The 16,760-nt window shown below is 38.4% G+C and overlaps 1 pseudogene; it reads right to left on the bottom strand.

Moving 5' to 3' along the window:
• Positions 1-16,091: 16,091 nt before the first annotated feature.
• LOC150104567 (KRAB domain-containing protein 2 pseudogene) lies at positions 16,092-16,520 on the bottom strand (annotated as a pseudogene).
• Between the last annotated feature and the right edge of the window lie 240 nt (positions 16,521-16,760).

The following is a 16,760-nucleotide window of genomic DNA, read 5'->3' on the forward strand; positions in this document are numbered from 1 at the left end:
TTCATTAAATAATTCCACCATATCATTTGCAATGGTTATTCTGTTACCGTAACTATCCACCAGTGTCAACCTGCCATAATTATTTTCCCTCTTGCTTGTCACATAGCAAAAAAATTTCCTTGGATTAGTTGATCTTTTTATGTACTACTATTTGACTATATATTACTCATACTACTATTTGACCTTACTAGTCAATCTTTTCTTATATTCTACTTTTTCATTTTTAACCATGCTTGTCACTTTTCTGGCCTACAGTTTCACTGCAAACTGTCTTGTACTTCCTCCATAACAACTTGTGTAACACTGCTTACTTGATATCACTGTTCATCCATCTTACTCCTACTCTATTTATTCACTTAACTCTTAGTATGCAGTTATGCATTGCTTGTGTTAGTACTGCCTTATCATTTCCCATGCATTGCCATCTTTTCTACACAATTTATCAACCCAATGTATTGATGCTAGTAGAGTATGGAGCTTCTGATAATCACCTACCTTATAGTTTCATATATGTATACCTTCTTGATAATAACTTTTCCTGTTTGACTACCATCCAAATCAATACCTCATGATCACTTTCACCAACAGGTCACAGTGTTGATACCTCATTCACAACCGCATCCTGTGAGGATATCACCAAATCTAACACCGATAAATCTCACGTTGCTTCCGTCACACACTGCATTAGATAGATATCCCACAGAAACTCAATATATTCACCCTCCTTGTTACTATACACTATTTCTTCCTTCCACTCCACATTCCTATAATTAAAATCTTCCTTTTACTTGCCCAACTAATTTTGCTAAACATTTCACAGTCAATACCCTCCACATTCACTAGCCTATAACAGCATCCCATTAAATATACTATTCTGTTGATCTCAGCTTCACACCATACAGCTTCAAAAACTTCACACATACTACTATTTTCCATTTTGACTCTTGAAGGACACAATTCCTCTGCTACCATTAATAATACTCCTCCTCCTCTCTTCATCTTCCTATTCTTTTTGAAAACTTCTATATCCTGCCATTTCAAGTTCTGACAGTACGAGGGTGGTCTTAAAAGTTTTCAGCGTTGACCATAGATGGCAACGCTATCAGCAAGATTTTTTCTTTCTTTCTAAAGTTAGTACATCTGTCATAAGCATAGATGTGAAATTGCAAGTCATTCTATCATGTAGTTTGTTTTATACAGCTGTCTGAAGCAAAAGTGTTGTCTGTATCCCTTGAAATGGATAAAATTGAGTATCATGCAGTTATAAAACTCTTTGTGAAAGAAGATTTAATGCCAAAAGAAATTCATTCGAAGTTCATAAAAGTTTATGGGCACTCTTCTCCTTTGTTTTCGACAATTAAGAAATGGGCTACCAAGTTTAAACGTGGCCATACCAGCCTGGAAGATGATCCACATGAAGGATGTCCAAAAAGTGTAGCAACACCAGAAATCGTTGATCAAGTGCACGATATGGTATTGGATGGCTGACGAGTCAAAGTGCATGAAATTGCTAAGACTATAGGCATTTCAAAATAACGTGTAGGATGTATATTGCATGAAGAATTGCATATGAAAAAGCTTTGCATAAGATGGGTGCCACGCCTGCTCACAGCAGATCAAACACGTACTTGCATTAAAATCTCTGAACAGTGCTTGGAGTGTTTTAACAAGAATAAAACTGATTTTGTGCATCTATTTATTGCTATGGATGAGACTAGGATTCACTATTACACACCAGAATCCAAACAGCAGTCAAAACTGTGGACAAATGCCGGTTGTTCAGCTCCAGAGAAGACAAAATCGGTTCCATCAGCAGGAAAGGTCATGACATCGGTGTTTTGGGAAGCTAAAGGCATTTTGTTTATTAATTATCTTGAAAAGGGTAAAACAATAACCAAAGAATATTATTCCGATCTTTTAACCAGACTAAACAAAAAAATTCGTGAGGAAAGACCCGGTTTGCAGAAGAAAAAAAAAATCATCCTTCATCAGGACAATGCACCTGCCCACAGATGTGTTTTGACAATGGGAAAATTAAGGGATCTGTACTATGAATTGCTGGAACATCCACCCTGTTCCCCAGATTTGGCTCCCTCTGACTCTTATCTCTTCCAAAAACTAAAACTCTCCCTCGCTGGTCAGAGTTTTTCTTTGAATCAAGAGGTGATTGCAGTGTAGAGGGATATTTTGCAGATCTTACTGAGAACCACTACAGGGACAGGATAATGGTGCTGGAACATCGCTGGAATAAATGTATTAGTCTTAAGGGAGATTATGTTGAAAAATAAAAATAATTTTGAAATTATAAATTCGTTTTTTCATTGTTAGGCAGAGAACATGTCAAACCACCCTCGTATATCATCCTCAGTCAACCAAGTTTCACTATGCCAATTATCTTTGGACATACTGATTCAATCAATGCTACAAACTCAGTCCCTTTGCTTCTAATACTCTGTTCATCAGTATACAAGCATAACAATTCACCACTCTGAGGCCATCTCATCTACACATTCACTCGTTACTCTCTCTACTATAGTGCACTTCTTTATTCTGACCATCCCTGTTTCCCTGATCCTCCTAATTCTCATCCTCACCATTTTGCACTGCATTGCTTTGCTCTGCTATAATCAATTCCTCACCTTTGTATCCATTCTCTTCCAATTCTTCCACAACCTGATTTTCAACCTCTCTCTGACTCTGAGTGGTATTAATTTTGTATGAACCCTGCATACTCTTAGTAAACAACAATCACTCCAATTGATCAACACCAAACCCATTCAAATGCATTTCATCAGCTTTCAACCATTCTAACTTCCATTCAAATTCATTCCATACATTCACAAATTAAACACTGTCTGTCAGGCACAGTTCAGCCATCTTGTCATTCAGTATCAGTTCTACTCACTGCTGTCATATCTAGGCAATAAACTAACCATTTTCCTAATGACACTATTATCATTCACTTCCTGCAATAACTTCAAATCCCTTTCCACATTCTTTGTCTCGCTATTCGAGTCATTTGTGCCCACCACTGCCTACCACTAATTCTGATACCTGTTCCTTCCTTCTATGAAGCATCTGATATTCGTTTTATTGTACCACCTGTAAAACATGTCTTGTGCGCTTTATTTTTTGCCACACCTCTAATGATTGAGTCAAATATAGCAACTCTGCTATAAAAATAATAGCAATTCTGCCTATAATCAAGGAAAGTGACTTGCAGCCTGTTCTGGGAGGTTGCTTAAATTTAGAATTCTCAGTCAAGAAAGAGTTTGTGGAACTATAAAGCTGGCAATTATGAGAAACTTAGCTGTCAGCTTGGAGCAATGCCATGGCATAAGAAGCTACATGGAATGAACCTCATTAGTGCATGAGAAGTGGTCAGGGATTGTTTGAGCAAGGCAGTATCAGACTGCATACCCAGGGTCAAGAGGATAAACCAAGTAAGGATCAAATGGATGAGCTTCAATATAAAGCAGGAGCTGCAAAAAATAAAGCACTGTGGAAGGAATATAAACAAAGTGATCAGCATGCCCATGAGCAGTATGAAGCACAAGCAAGAAGGGTGTGTCAAAGAAGGCTATAGCAGATTTTGAGAGAAAATTAGCTAGGCAGGCCAAAGTAAATCGAAAAAGTTTTTTTTTTTTTTTTTGCTATGTAGCAAATAAGTAAAAGAATGACTGTGGAAAGATAACTTTACTCAGATTTTTAAAAATAATTAAAGCTGTGCATCTTTTACATGTAAACTGTAGACTCCATTATATAGACATCATTAAAGAAAGAATGAAGCAGTTTGAAAACAAGAACCAAACCTTGGAGTTTCATTGGCAAACTCTGAAGAAAACATTGATTCAGATAGGGAGGTATGTGGTCAAGTTGTTTGCAACGATAAAAAATAAGAATGCCATGATGCTGTGTTTTTCTTCTTTATCACAAAACATAAAGCAGCAGTTCAGGAAAAGAAGAAAACATATGGAAAGTTCATAACAAATAACTTAGCAGATGCCCTAGAACAGTGTTTCTCAACCTTTCTAAGTCGAAGGACCAGTAAAATGCCTAAAAGAATTCTACGTACCACTAAGTTATATAATTTCTTTTAAAAAATGTATGTGGGGATTGGAAAAAACTGTGCCTTTTATAACATAATAAATCTAAAAGCATGTTTGGAATACATATGGGAAGATAATTAAGTTGGAAGTAAACAATTAAAAGTGTATCATCATTGAATAAAGTTTTAATTTTTATTAAACAAATAATGGTATCGGTTTTCGATTTCCTGTGGGCAAATGAATGGGTATTTCAGTTTCGTCCCGCTGATATCCCGATTCATCTACCCACAGCAACTTTTATATTTTATATGTTATCCCCATTCATGTAAACACACTTATTAATCTCACCCCACACAACTTTTTTTAACGGCGTTGGTACCATGGGTAAATGAATGGGGAATGTCAGTGCCGTCCTGCTGAAACCCTCATTCATCTGCCCACAACGATGTTTATCTTCAATCCCCATTTATCTACCCACAGAAACTTTTATATTTTATATGTTATTCCCATGCATCTGTCCGTACAACTTTTATCTTCACGCACTCTCTGATTCGACCTTTGACATGTAAACTGTTCCATTCACTAAGTGCATTGTGAGATGAGGGAAAAATGTCAAGTTTGTATTCATATACTGAATACAAACTTGACATCCATGGATTCCATCATGGGTGACATCCCTTGTCCTGTCCAAACCATTTCCTGCATATACCCAAAAATTTCATTCAGAACATCCCAAAGCCACTAATGCTCCCCCCATCCATCCATCCATCTACATGCACTCAATTCCGGCCGATACCAATCACTTTATTTTCCTGACGACTTCCATGACCAGCAAAAAATTTAAGACATCTTGTTGTGTGAGGTCCTTCCCGATATCTATAAACAGTCCAACCCACGATGTCAATCGCAAAATGCCACCCACTTGGTCGGGTGCATTTTCCCACCAGTGATCGTATGCTGTATATACCGTATGCATGTGATTTGTGATCAAGCTGGTGACTGGTCTATGGAATGCTCTCTATGAGGAAAAATTGAAGGTGTGTGGGTTGTAGAGTTTAGGGGATATGATAGCAACTTGCAAGTTACTAAAAGAATTCTATAAGATTGACACAAAAGAATTTTTTTCAGTACATGAGGAGTCAGAACAGAAAACGAGGGGTCACACTTGTAAGTTGTCTTAAAGTTGTGGTTAGTAAGGGTGTGCAAACTAGGTTCTTTACTTGGAGAGTGGTGAATGAGTGGAATGGATTGCCAGAGGTGGTTGTGAGCACTTAAACAGTGAATTAGTTTAAGGAGATGTATGATGGGTAGTGTAGGTCTCCCACGATGAGTCTTGCCTCCATGGAGATAACAGTCTAAATAATAAACTACAAAAACTGATATAAAATATCATAGCATTGTATTAGGTAAATAAAATTGATGTTAAACTGAAACTGTTCTGATTAATTCTTACTCATTGCAGATGAACAGGTTAGCACTTTTTTCAAGCCCTAACAATATACTGTCTTAATCTGTTGGGGAAAACTTCCTATAAATACAACGGATCTGAATCTATTCCATACTGAAAGTGTAGATAAGGAATTGATAACCTCCATTTTTTATTTTATTTTATATAAAAGAGTTGGCAAAGATAAAAAAAAAAAAAAGTGAGCAAAGGCATTGGGATGTCAGTTTAATGCAACAAAATGTAAAGTTTTAAAATTTGGGATCCGCAGAAGGGACTTGATACTTACTTAGAGTTATGCTGGAAGAAGATGAGCAAGCAAGGGATCTTAGGGTGATTGTGGATAGAAATTTAAAATTCCAGGGACATTTTTCCAAGGTAGTGAAGACATCTCAGAGAATTGAGGCAACGTTCATGAGAACATTGATCATAAGACATAAATATGCTGGTCCTATTGTCAAGCTTTGATTGGACCACATCTGGATTTTTGTGCTGAGATCTGGTCACCAGAACTTGAAGGGGGATTATTATTATTATGGGCAACTCCAAGGAGTCCTTAGAATCATCGAGGGAGGCCCTAACATCGTGGCAAGAACAGCTATTCAATATTCACACAGTATCTATCATACTTCGCCTTGAACTCATTCACAGTCATGGCACCCATAACAGGCTCTGGCAGCTTATTCCACTCATTCACCACTCTCCAAGTAAAAAACCTAGCTCTAACACCCTTGCTAACCACACTCTTGCCCAGTATCCATGGATGGACCCTAGTCCTCCCACCACCAGTTCTGTTCTCAAAAATATCTTCTGAATTAATCTTATAGAAACCCTTAAGTAATTTGAATGTCTCAATCATATCCCTGCCTATCGGCCCATTTCTGCAACCCACAAATCTTCAGCCTGTTCTCATAAGGTTCATTCCATAGACCTGCTATCATCTTGGTCACTCGTCTCTGGATCCTCTCAAGAAGAAGAAACCCTGGCACCCATATCTGGGCACAATAGTCTAGATGGAGTCTTATCAAGGCTCGATACAGAGGAACAATAACTTGCTTGTCTCTGCATCAAAGTATTCTTCAGTAACCAAGTGATTTGATGTGCTGATTTAGCCACTTTTGCAATGTGCCCCCTAAACTTCAACTCCCTATCCACCAACACTCCTAAATCCCTGGCCTCATCAATCTCCTGGAGTACAGTTCCACCAATGTGGTATACTGCTGCTAATCTTTTCACCCCAAAATGCATAACCTTACATTTTGCCACATTAAATTTACATCCATTCTCCTTTAATTAACTGCATGGCTAATTTTTTTTCATAATTCGCGTTTGCTTTTCTTACCACTCGTTACCCTTCTGGCCTGCACTTTATACCTTTCATGTGCCTGCAGGTCACCTTTCTCCTTAAATTCCCTCCACAGCTCAAGCTTAATAGTGTTATTCATCCATTTAACTCCTACTTGATTTACTATTCAGACTCTAGGTATACAGTCAGCCATTGCCTCCTGCAAACACTCCTTAACCACCTCCCATGCACTATCAATATCCAGCCCTTGCAGTTTTACATGCCATGGCACTGAACCAAGCAATCTCCTAAGCTTGTCACACTTACTAGCCCGGTAATTCCACATGTACCCTGTCTTAATTGAAAATTCCACACATTTAGTCACCTCCCAGAAGTAACCTTGGAGAGGGTGCTGTGAAGTCGGGACTACAACGTTCATTATGAGGATAAACCGAGGGCATGCAGACTGCAGTTTGGGGAATAGAAGGCAGGGCGGGGGGAGATATAATCAAGATATAATCAAGACATTCAACTTGAAGGGTTATTATTGTATTAACACTGAGGAGATTTTTAAAAAGGTAGAATGAGGGAAAGGGACCATCCCTGGAAGTTGCAAAAGGAGGTGGTGAGTAAAAGAGTAATAAGTAAGTTTTTTGCATGGAGAGTGTTAGGACCATGGAATGCATTGCCTGAGAGGGTGGTGAACATTCATAGTGTGGACGATTTTAAGGAGTGGTATGATAGTCTTTGTGTTCACTAGTATTAGTCTCCCATGATGAGTCTTGTAACTCTCTGGGGGTCAGGAAAATAATATTTTTGACAGTGTAGAGAGAGTTTTTTTTTTTTTTTTTTGCACAGGTTCGTTTTGTATAATGAACATAACTTTTTCCTCCCGTTCTCTGGATGATGTTAGCAGGATATGTAAATAAGCTTATTGGCACTCGGGCGGCTCGTGCATAGGCACTGCAGAACTGCAGCACCCCCAATTTTTCTCAATATATAAATATATTTATTAATTTATTTATATTTTTGCTTGTAATATTTAATTTTATCATCAACAATCCTATACAATTCTTGTATTTTGTATAAAAAATAATAAAAATCCATCTTGTAGCACTTAGGAGGGCGAAGGATGCTAGCAGCACTGTGTTTACCACAGTGTCATATTGCTACACATGCAAGCATATTCACGTCATAGTGAGATGCGAGCTATTAGCATAATATGGCACTGTCCGTCGCTCAGTTCCACTATTGTTTATATGCAGTTTGCACCAGTAGTAGAGTATTCATAGTGCTTATTGTGTTTACTCCGTCTCTTTAGATATTTGGACATTACAATTAAATCCTTTAATTGTAATGTCCAGAAATTGTAAATCCATTCCTTTAATTGTAATTAAAGGAATGGATTTTATTTTAAAATAATTCTGAATTATACTTCTTCTTCTGCTGCTTTTCCCACTTAAGTTGGGTCGCTGTTTGTGGTGAGTTTCCTCCACAACTTCCTGTCTTGGGCTGTAGCCATATCCAAGTTCTTCACCCTCAAGTCCTCCTCCACCATCTCCCTCCATCTCTTCTTTGGCCATCTGTGCAAGTTTCCTCTTCCCTTGCACATCCATCTACATGATCTTTCTTCCCACATACTCTTCGTCCCTCCTCATCACATGACCAAACCATCTCAACCTTGCCTCCTGTATCTTTGCTCCTAAGTTCGTAACTTTCACCGTTTCCCCTTACATAGTCATTTCTCAGATGATCCTTTCTGGTCACACTGCACATCCACCTAAGCATTCTAAACTCCGCTACCTCCATCCTGCTGATGTTATTTTTCCTCAGGGCCACAGTTTCCAAAGCATACTTCATAGTTGGTCTCACTACTGTCCTGTAAATTGTGCCTTTTAGATTGATCGGCACCCTCTTATTACATAGCACTCCAGCCATCTCTCTCTCCAGTTCCTCCATCCTGCTTGTATCCTGCATCCCACTTCCTTCTCAGCCTCACCATCCTCTTTCATTGTTGAACCTAAGTATCTAAAGTCACTGACCTTCCTGATGACATTTCCTTCCAGCTCCAGATCTGTCTCCTGGCTGCCATCCACTTTGCAACACATATACTCGGTTTTACTTCTGCTCAGTCTCATACCTCTCTCTCTCCCATTACTTTCCTCCAACTTTCCAGTTTGGCTGCCACTTCTTCTCCTGATTCTGCACACAGCACGATGTCATCTGTATACAACATAGTCCAAGGCGTGTCTTCTCTCACTTCCTCCGTCACCACTTCCATCACAATATTAAACAGGAACGGACTTAATGCAGACCCTTGATGCAAGCCAACTGTCACTGGAAAGCTTTCTGTCACTGCCAGGCATGTTCAAATACTTGTCTTCACATTTTTGTACATCTCCTGCACCAACCTGACATATTTCTCCAGTACCTTCTCCCTCAGACACCTCCAGACTTCTTGCCTTGACACTCTTATCATACGCTTTCTCCAGATCAATAAATACCAGATGTAGCTCCCGTTGCTTCTCTCAAAACTTTTCCATCATCTGTCGTACTCCAAAGATAGCATCTGTGGCCAGTCGACCAGGCATGAAGCCAAATTGCTCCTTTGCAATCTCCACCTCCTTCCTCAGTCTTCCATCAAGAACCCTTTCTAGGATTTTCGTTGTGTGGGACATCAACTTTATTCCTCTGTACTTTTTACAGTCTTGTGCATCCCCTTTACCCTTGTAGATGGGGACAAGAGTACTTTACATCCATTCCTTGGGTATATTTTCATGTTGTCAAACTTTCATGAACAGGTTCCACAGCAGGTCAGTTCCCTCTTCCCCCAGAGCTTTCCATGCCTCCACTGGAATGCTGTCTGGGCTCACCGATTCTCCATTCTTCATCCTTTTCATGGCCTCCTTCACTTCCTCTCTACTGATGTTCTGCACCATCCCCTCAGTAGGCTGCCCATCTCTGTGAGTTCTCACATTTTCCTCATTCAAAAGTCCCTCAAAGAGTATATTCTCCTTCTGTGTCTTATATCCACATCCCTCCATAATATTCTTCCTTCAGCGTCTTTGATCTGCCTCACATGTACGATGTCCTTTGAAGCCTTATTTCTATTTCTACATTTTGCCAATCGATAAATCTTTCTCTGTCCTTCCTTTGTTTCTAATCGATCATAAATGTCTTGATATGCCATGGCCTTTACCTGTGCAACACTCTCTTGGCTTCTCGCTTTTCTCTTTGTATTCCTCTCTGTCCTCTTCCACTCTTGACTCGTCCCACTTCTGCTTTGCCTTCCTCTTAGCTGTCACTGCTTCTTGTACATGATTATTCCACCACCAACCCTCCTGCTCTGTAATCTTTCCGGATGTTTCACCAAACACCTCAATTGCACAGCTTAGAATTACTTTTGAATTATGTCTCCACCAGTCTTGTACACTTTCTAGTCCATCCAAAATCCTCTCTAACACCTTCTCCCTAAAACGGTTCCTCACACTCTCTGCTTTTAAGCGAAACCACTTAATTGTCTTCCTCCAATGGCTTCCAAAGGTTCTTATCTTCGACTTTATTTCAAAGTCTGCACACAGCAGCTGGTGTTGCTGTGCCATTTGATCTGTTGAGATTACTTTACAATTTGTTACTGCCTTAAGATATTTTCTTCTAGTCGAAATGTAGTCAATCTACGAACTATTGTAGCCACTTTTAAATGTTATCAAATGCTCTTCCCTCTTACAGAAGAAGGAGTTCACAATTGCCAGATCAAACATTACTGCAAAGCCCAAAATCCTCTCTCCTTCCTGGTTTATCATTTCCACTCCATGGCCACCATGCACCTTTTCACAGCCCCTATTCTGTCTCCCTATGTGTCCGTTCAAGTCTCTTCCGACAATCATCATCTCGTTTTCTTCCAGTTCTCTCATTTCTTCATCTAGCACATTCCAGAATTCATCTTTCTCTTCTGCTGTACAGCCAACTTGTGGGGCATATAGGCATATACACATAAGACGACTAGTTGCTCTTCTCCAAGACACAGTTTCATTCGCATGATCCTGTCATTCCTCCTACCCACTTCCAGTACTGCCCTTCATTCTGCTACACACCACAATTCCGACACCATTTCTTCCCTCTTTATTCGCTCCAGAGTAGGACAATTTATACCCATCTTCTAGTTCCTTCGCTTTTTCTCCCTTCCACCTTGTCTCCTGCATGCATAAAATGTCCAACTTCCTCTTCCTCATCATGTTTGCCACCTCTCTTCCCCTTCCAGTCATGCTTCCAACATTCAGCGTTCCCACCTGCAACATTCTCTCCACTTGCTGGGCTCGCTTCTTTAACCGTAACTGCTCTTGATGCCGTAGCCCTTGTCCATTTCTTGCAGCTGTAGGGTGATGTGGCTGCGCGTTGCTTAAGGGGGTATGCCCTAGCCCTTGTATCACTTTCTTTTCGACTCATTTAATCATATCCAGAGCTGGCAGTGAAGTTTTATGACCTGGTGCCCTTCCTGACGTCAACCTTCAGCATTTATCCGGGCTTGGGACCGGCACCTGTTGGGGCTAGCTTGCCCCCTTCGGTGGCTGCAATAGGTGAAATGACATAGCAAGATAGGAAAGATTCTGTTAACAATAAGGTAGCTCTCTTATTGTTAAGAGAGTTACCTTTGTGCTTTTTTATATGCCCATTGAGCTATATTGCTTCTTTTATACTTATTGTCCTTCATTTGAGGAGATTTTAGTCTAATCCCTCCTTGCTGATCAATGCATAGCAAGATAGGAACCTTTGTGCTTTTTTATATGCCCATTGAGCTATATTGCTTCTTTTATACTTATTGTCCTTCATTTGAGGAGATTTTAGTCTAATCCCTCCTTGCTGATCAATGCATAGCAAGATAGGAAAGATTCACCCCTAGCCCTCGAATAATACTCTAATAGCATTGGAGGTAAGGAGCAAGAAGAGAAGAAAGAAGGGTAGAGGACCAGTCTACAGATAATATAACAGATGTATATTACATGAAGTAAGGTATGGTCCAGCATCAGGTATTTACCCTCGCCCTTTATCCAGGCTTGGGACTGGCACCTGTTGGGGCTAGCTTGCCCCCTTCAGTGGCTGCAATAGGCGAAATGACATAGCAAGATAGGAAAGATTCACCCCTAGCCCTCAAATACTCTAATAGCATTGGGGGGTAAGGAGCAAGAAGAGAAGAAAGAAGGGTAGAGGACTAGTTCTACAGATAATATAACAGATGTATATTACATGAAGTAAGGCATGGTCCAGCATCAGGTACCTCGGGTTTGCCATGCCGTACTCACTAAAGTGAGCCCATGAGGTAATTTTGAATTATACTAAACTGTATAATTTTATCAATAATAAACAATATTTTTTCATAAAGCAAAACAAGAAGAATATATTTTATTTTTAAGTAATTTTGAATTATACAATTATACAATTTGAATTAAACTAAACTGAGTTTCACTCAATCCAGAATGGTTTCCATTTTAATTTTTTCTGCTTGTAATAATAACTCTTCATCATCTTTGTCTTCATAAAGACCTACAGTTGTGTGTACATACATAATTTTTAGTCATTAATACTATGTGATTTTATGCTCTTAGTCTGCTTATAGTGTTTCTTATCAAGAGCAGAACTCCCAAAGGGTTAGTCTGGTCTGTGATATGGTTAAGAGAGTTACCTTTGTGCTTTTTTATATGCCCATTGTGCTCTTGTGCTGTATTGCTTCTTTTATACTTATTGTCCTTAATTTGAGGAGATTTTAGTCTAATCCCTCCTTGCTGATCAAGCTTTGTGAACCTCTGCTACTTAAGTAAGGTAGTTACATGGAAGAGAAGGCAAACTCCCACTGCAGTGAAGAAGAAAGTTCAGTAAGACAAGATATATCCCTAATCCTTGAATAATATAATAGTAGTGGGGAAAGGATCAAGATAAAATGGAGAGAAAGAAAAGAAGGGACTAGTCAACAGATAATATAACAAACTAATTAGATTTATTATATTGTGAAATTTTCCTAGCTGTACATCCACTGTTAAAAAGTCTGTATTCTTTATTTCACTTCAGAATAAAACTTCTTGTTGCTATCCTCTGCCCTGAGGGGGGGGGGGAGGAAATAAGTAACAGGATTCAATTATCTAACTTTATCTACTTTCCTCTTCAGAGGTTTCAAAACTCATTTGGTATTGATAATTGTCCTTTGGTTGGAAAGACTTGGACTCTGTTGTGGAGTTGAAAAACTTTCATAAGGATTTTTTTAACTTGATTGTGTGTGATATACATATGGAGGTGGTGGGATTTTTCCTCCTACAAAACAGGCAGATTGGCCAGTGTACATGATCTCACAGACATAATACTGACCTCAGAACATTAATTACTTTGACTGTAATTCCCAACAAGAAACTTTCCTGTTTGGTGCAAGGAACTAAATTTCCTGCAACGAGTTTGGGTAAGATAAGTTATTGACTCTAAACTCCCTAAAAGAGAGATATGATTAACTGAAAAACAAAACATTATTATTATTATTAATATATTATGGCTATTATAGCTTGTTTTTGTTTAGGAGTGTCCCTTATTTTAATACATTGGCTAACATTACTCAAAAAAGAGGTGTGTATATATATATATATATATATTTAGGGCATTATGGGTGAGTATAGAAGACAATATGGCAGAATAAAAGAGGTGGAAAAAATTTTGTACATACCTTGTTTTTGGTTCTATGATGCCTTCCAATTCCAAGATCTTGCTAAAGGTTGTTTATAAACGGGGGGGGGTGCGTTTTGACGCGGGAAATAAGATTGGAAACCCGGGTTACTATTAATAATATATATGTTACCGCTAAAGTGCAGAAATCAGTTATTCTACAGATTATCTAGGTATTGTGCAGATTAACTAGGGTGATCCGTTAACATGCCAAAAATTGTTTCATTTCTCAAATTACCTAGTAGGTAATCTGCACATTACCTGCTAGGCACTCGTTAAAGTGAAAATAAGATCTTTGCTGGAACAACATCAATTAAAAAACTATAATACAAAGAATCAAACGGTTTAAAATATTATTACAATTAAGGAAATGAACTTAAGTATAAAGTGCTAATAAGCTTCATTTCGGCAATGAAAACATTACTTAAATTAAGGGGATATTAAATCCCACATAGTTTTAAAACCGAATAAGAAACTCAAAGATTGGAATCAGAGAGTTTCTTGCCGAATATAGTAAACTATAAAGTATCGGCGACACTAGCGTTAGCCAATGCAAGTGATCCTAGTACATAGTACAATACCGGGCAACTCATTGCAAAGGTGGAGGAAGTTCAGATCGCTATTCTTAGGTATTTTCCATAATGTAAAAACACATTTTTCTAGGAAATGTATGCTGTTATTACATTATGGAGGGAGGTCACTACCCAGACCGGTTTCAGCCTTTTTTGAGGCTTCATCAGTGAGTAGCTAGACCTAATACCAAAGTGTATAGCGAAAAGAACTTATGTACTCTGCGAATGAGTTTTCCAAACAGGTGCAACCATTAAGTTACTTAAGTATAATTTACTTAAGTTACATTATGGAAAATACCTAAGAATAGCGATCTGAACTTCCTCCACCTTTGCAACGAGTTGCCTGGTATTGTACTACGTACTAGGATCACTTGCATTGGCTAACGCTAGTGTCGCTGATACTTTATAGTTTACTATATTCGGCAAGAAACTCTCTGATTCCAATCTTTGAGTTTCTTATTCGGTTTTAAAACTATGTGGGATTTAATATCCCCTTAATTTAAGTAAATTAAGGAAATGAATTTGCAAAACATGATAAAATTATGTTTACTTATACTTATTAGTGCAATCTAAAGATTGGTGACACTTTGAATTACATAGCAATTGGTTTTTGCGACAAGCACACCTATTTGTGGTACATTTAGATTTACAGTCACATTTTCTGAAACCCTGCCCAGTACCAAGGGATTGTTTTATTGCTGTTTGACGTAAAGATATTTCTACAGCAGGGACATCTTCTTTCATTAAAAATCTCTCTTTGCAAACACTGAATTCAGATTTTGCATACAATTGTTTTAAAATACCCGTTTTACTACCAAGTTTATAAAAGCCATCCTCTGTTTTACTAAGAACCACAGCTAAAATTGAGCGGGCATCAGTTTTTGCTCTGTCTGCTTCCGGTACTTTAATTCTCACAGTGACACCTTCATCAACATTTGGTTGCTTTGCATTAGAAACTGCTAACATTTTCTTTACTTGCTTTTCTAAACCTTTCTTGGCTTCATCACGCTGTATTTTCTGATCCATATTCTTTTTACAGATGTTGCACAATATATTCTTACCATACCCTTCCTCTTTAGGATCTGTTTCACCACAAATTACGTGAACAAACATGTCACACGATTTACACTTGTGAGCACCTGATGCTGCTTTTGAGCAAACAATACAGACCATTTCTTGTATAGTCCTCTTTACAGACTCTGTACGAAACTGTGATGGCGATTCTGCTGAAGTTGAGGGTAACTCAGTGATGACTTCTTCAACATGCAGAGGTGATTCCTTGGAGGTGCAGGGTAACTCAATATTCTTCATAACTGTATCCTCAATCAACGGTATAGAAGGCAGTTTAAGATTACTATCGATAAATTCTTGTATTTCTCTAGGTGATTCTGTAGAAGCAGGGGATAACAGAATGTCCTCTTGAGTAAAATTTGACTGTGATCCCATAATCACAGTTTCTTGTGAATCTTCTAATTTTTCAAGGTCTTCTTCTTCTTCAGTATTTATTGAATGTAATACACTTTGTGGTATAATAGAAGAAGACAATCCCACTTTTGCAGGACATCCGAACATGGCTTCGTATGGACTTCTTTTAATTGCAGAATGATAGGCACGATTCTTCATGAATTGTACAAATCGTACGCCTTCACTCCACTTAGTTTGGTTATCAGCCATCCAAGTAGTGAGCATGTTTTCAATGTCTTGATTCGCTCGTTCTACACTTCCTTGACTTTGGCTGTGCCTAGGTTTGCCATTAACCATTTTGATTTCTGGCCACAACTGTGTTACACGTTCTAAGATTTTATTACAAAATTCGCATCCGTTATCAGAATGCAAAATACTTGGAGCGCCAAAAAGGAGAAAAATATCAAGCAAGTTATAGTCATCCGCTCATTTTGATGTGAGCGGCTTCAATACAACAAATTTTGTTAAGTGGTCTTGGTATACGAGAAAAAACTTAAACTTTCCATATGGTTGAGATTGGTAATCGATGAGATCCACCTGGCATCTGCTATTGAAATGCGATGAAATAATCGGCTTTACAACAATCCTTTTTTTGCACTTTTTTGTTTTTGTTGACAAGGTTCGCATAAATCCAAAAACATTTTTATTTGGGCTTGGGTTATGTTTTTATAAAGTGTATTTAATTGCTTGATCATTCTGTCTCTTCCACCGTGGCCAATTGACAAATGAGTAGAATACAATATGTCAAACAATTCTTCGGCATGGACAAACTTTTTCACACTTTCTCGCACATCTGACAACAGCTCAATGAGTTCTTCATAGCCTTGTACAGTTAACACATCATACCTTTGAATTATTCGATAATCTTGAGATGATTCTTTCTTCTTGGAAACTTTTATTCGCTTTACATCTTCAATTATGGAATCATACTTTTGTTTTGTCATTAAAACACTATTATATTTTGAATCTTCGCTAAAGAGGTTTGTGAAGAATCTTTTCTTCATTTTACTCACCAATTCGGTGCTTGCTTGCATAATAGGAGCTAAATTTATCTGCTTTAAAAAAATCACGACACAAATTCATGCACTAACAGGCAGAAACGAATTTGAAAACAGAATTAGCTATGCTACGAACTAGCAGCTGACGCAAATTATGAGAAATAAAAACAACCGGCGACAACAAGACACTGGTGAACTCAAACTAAAAGTGGAGTGAGGGGGGGGGGGGGTGAAGGAGCAGGAAAA

The sequence above is a fragment of the Typopeltis vanoorti genome, chromosome 7 (assembly GCF_054136105.1).
Source record: "Typopeltis vanoorti isolate ZY-2024b chromosome 7, IOZ_Tvanoo_1.0, whole genome shotgun sequence".
Taxonomy (NCBI): domain Eukaryota; kingdom Metazoa; phylum Arthropoda; class Arachnida; order Uropygi; family Thelyphonidae; genus Typopeltis; species Typopeltis vanoorti.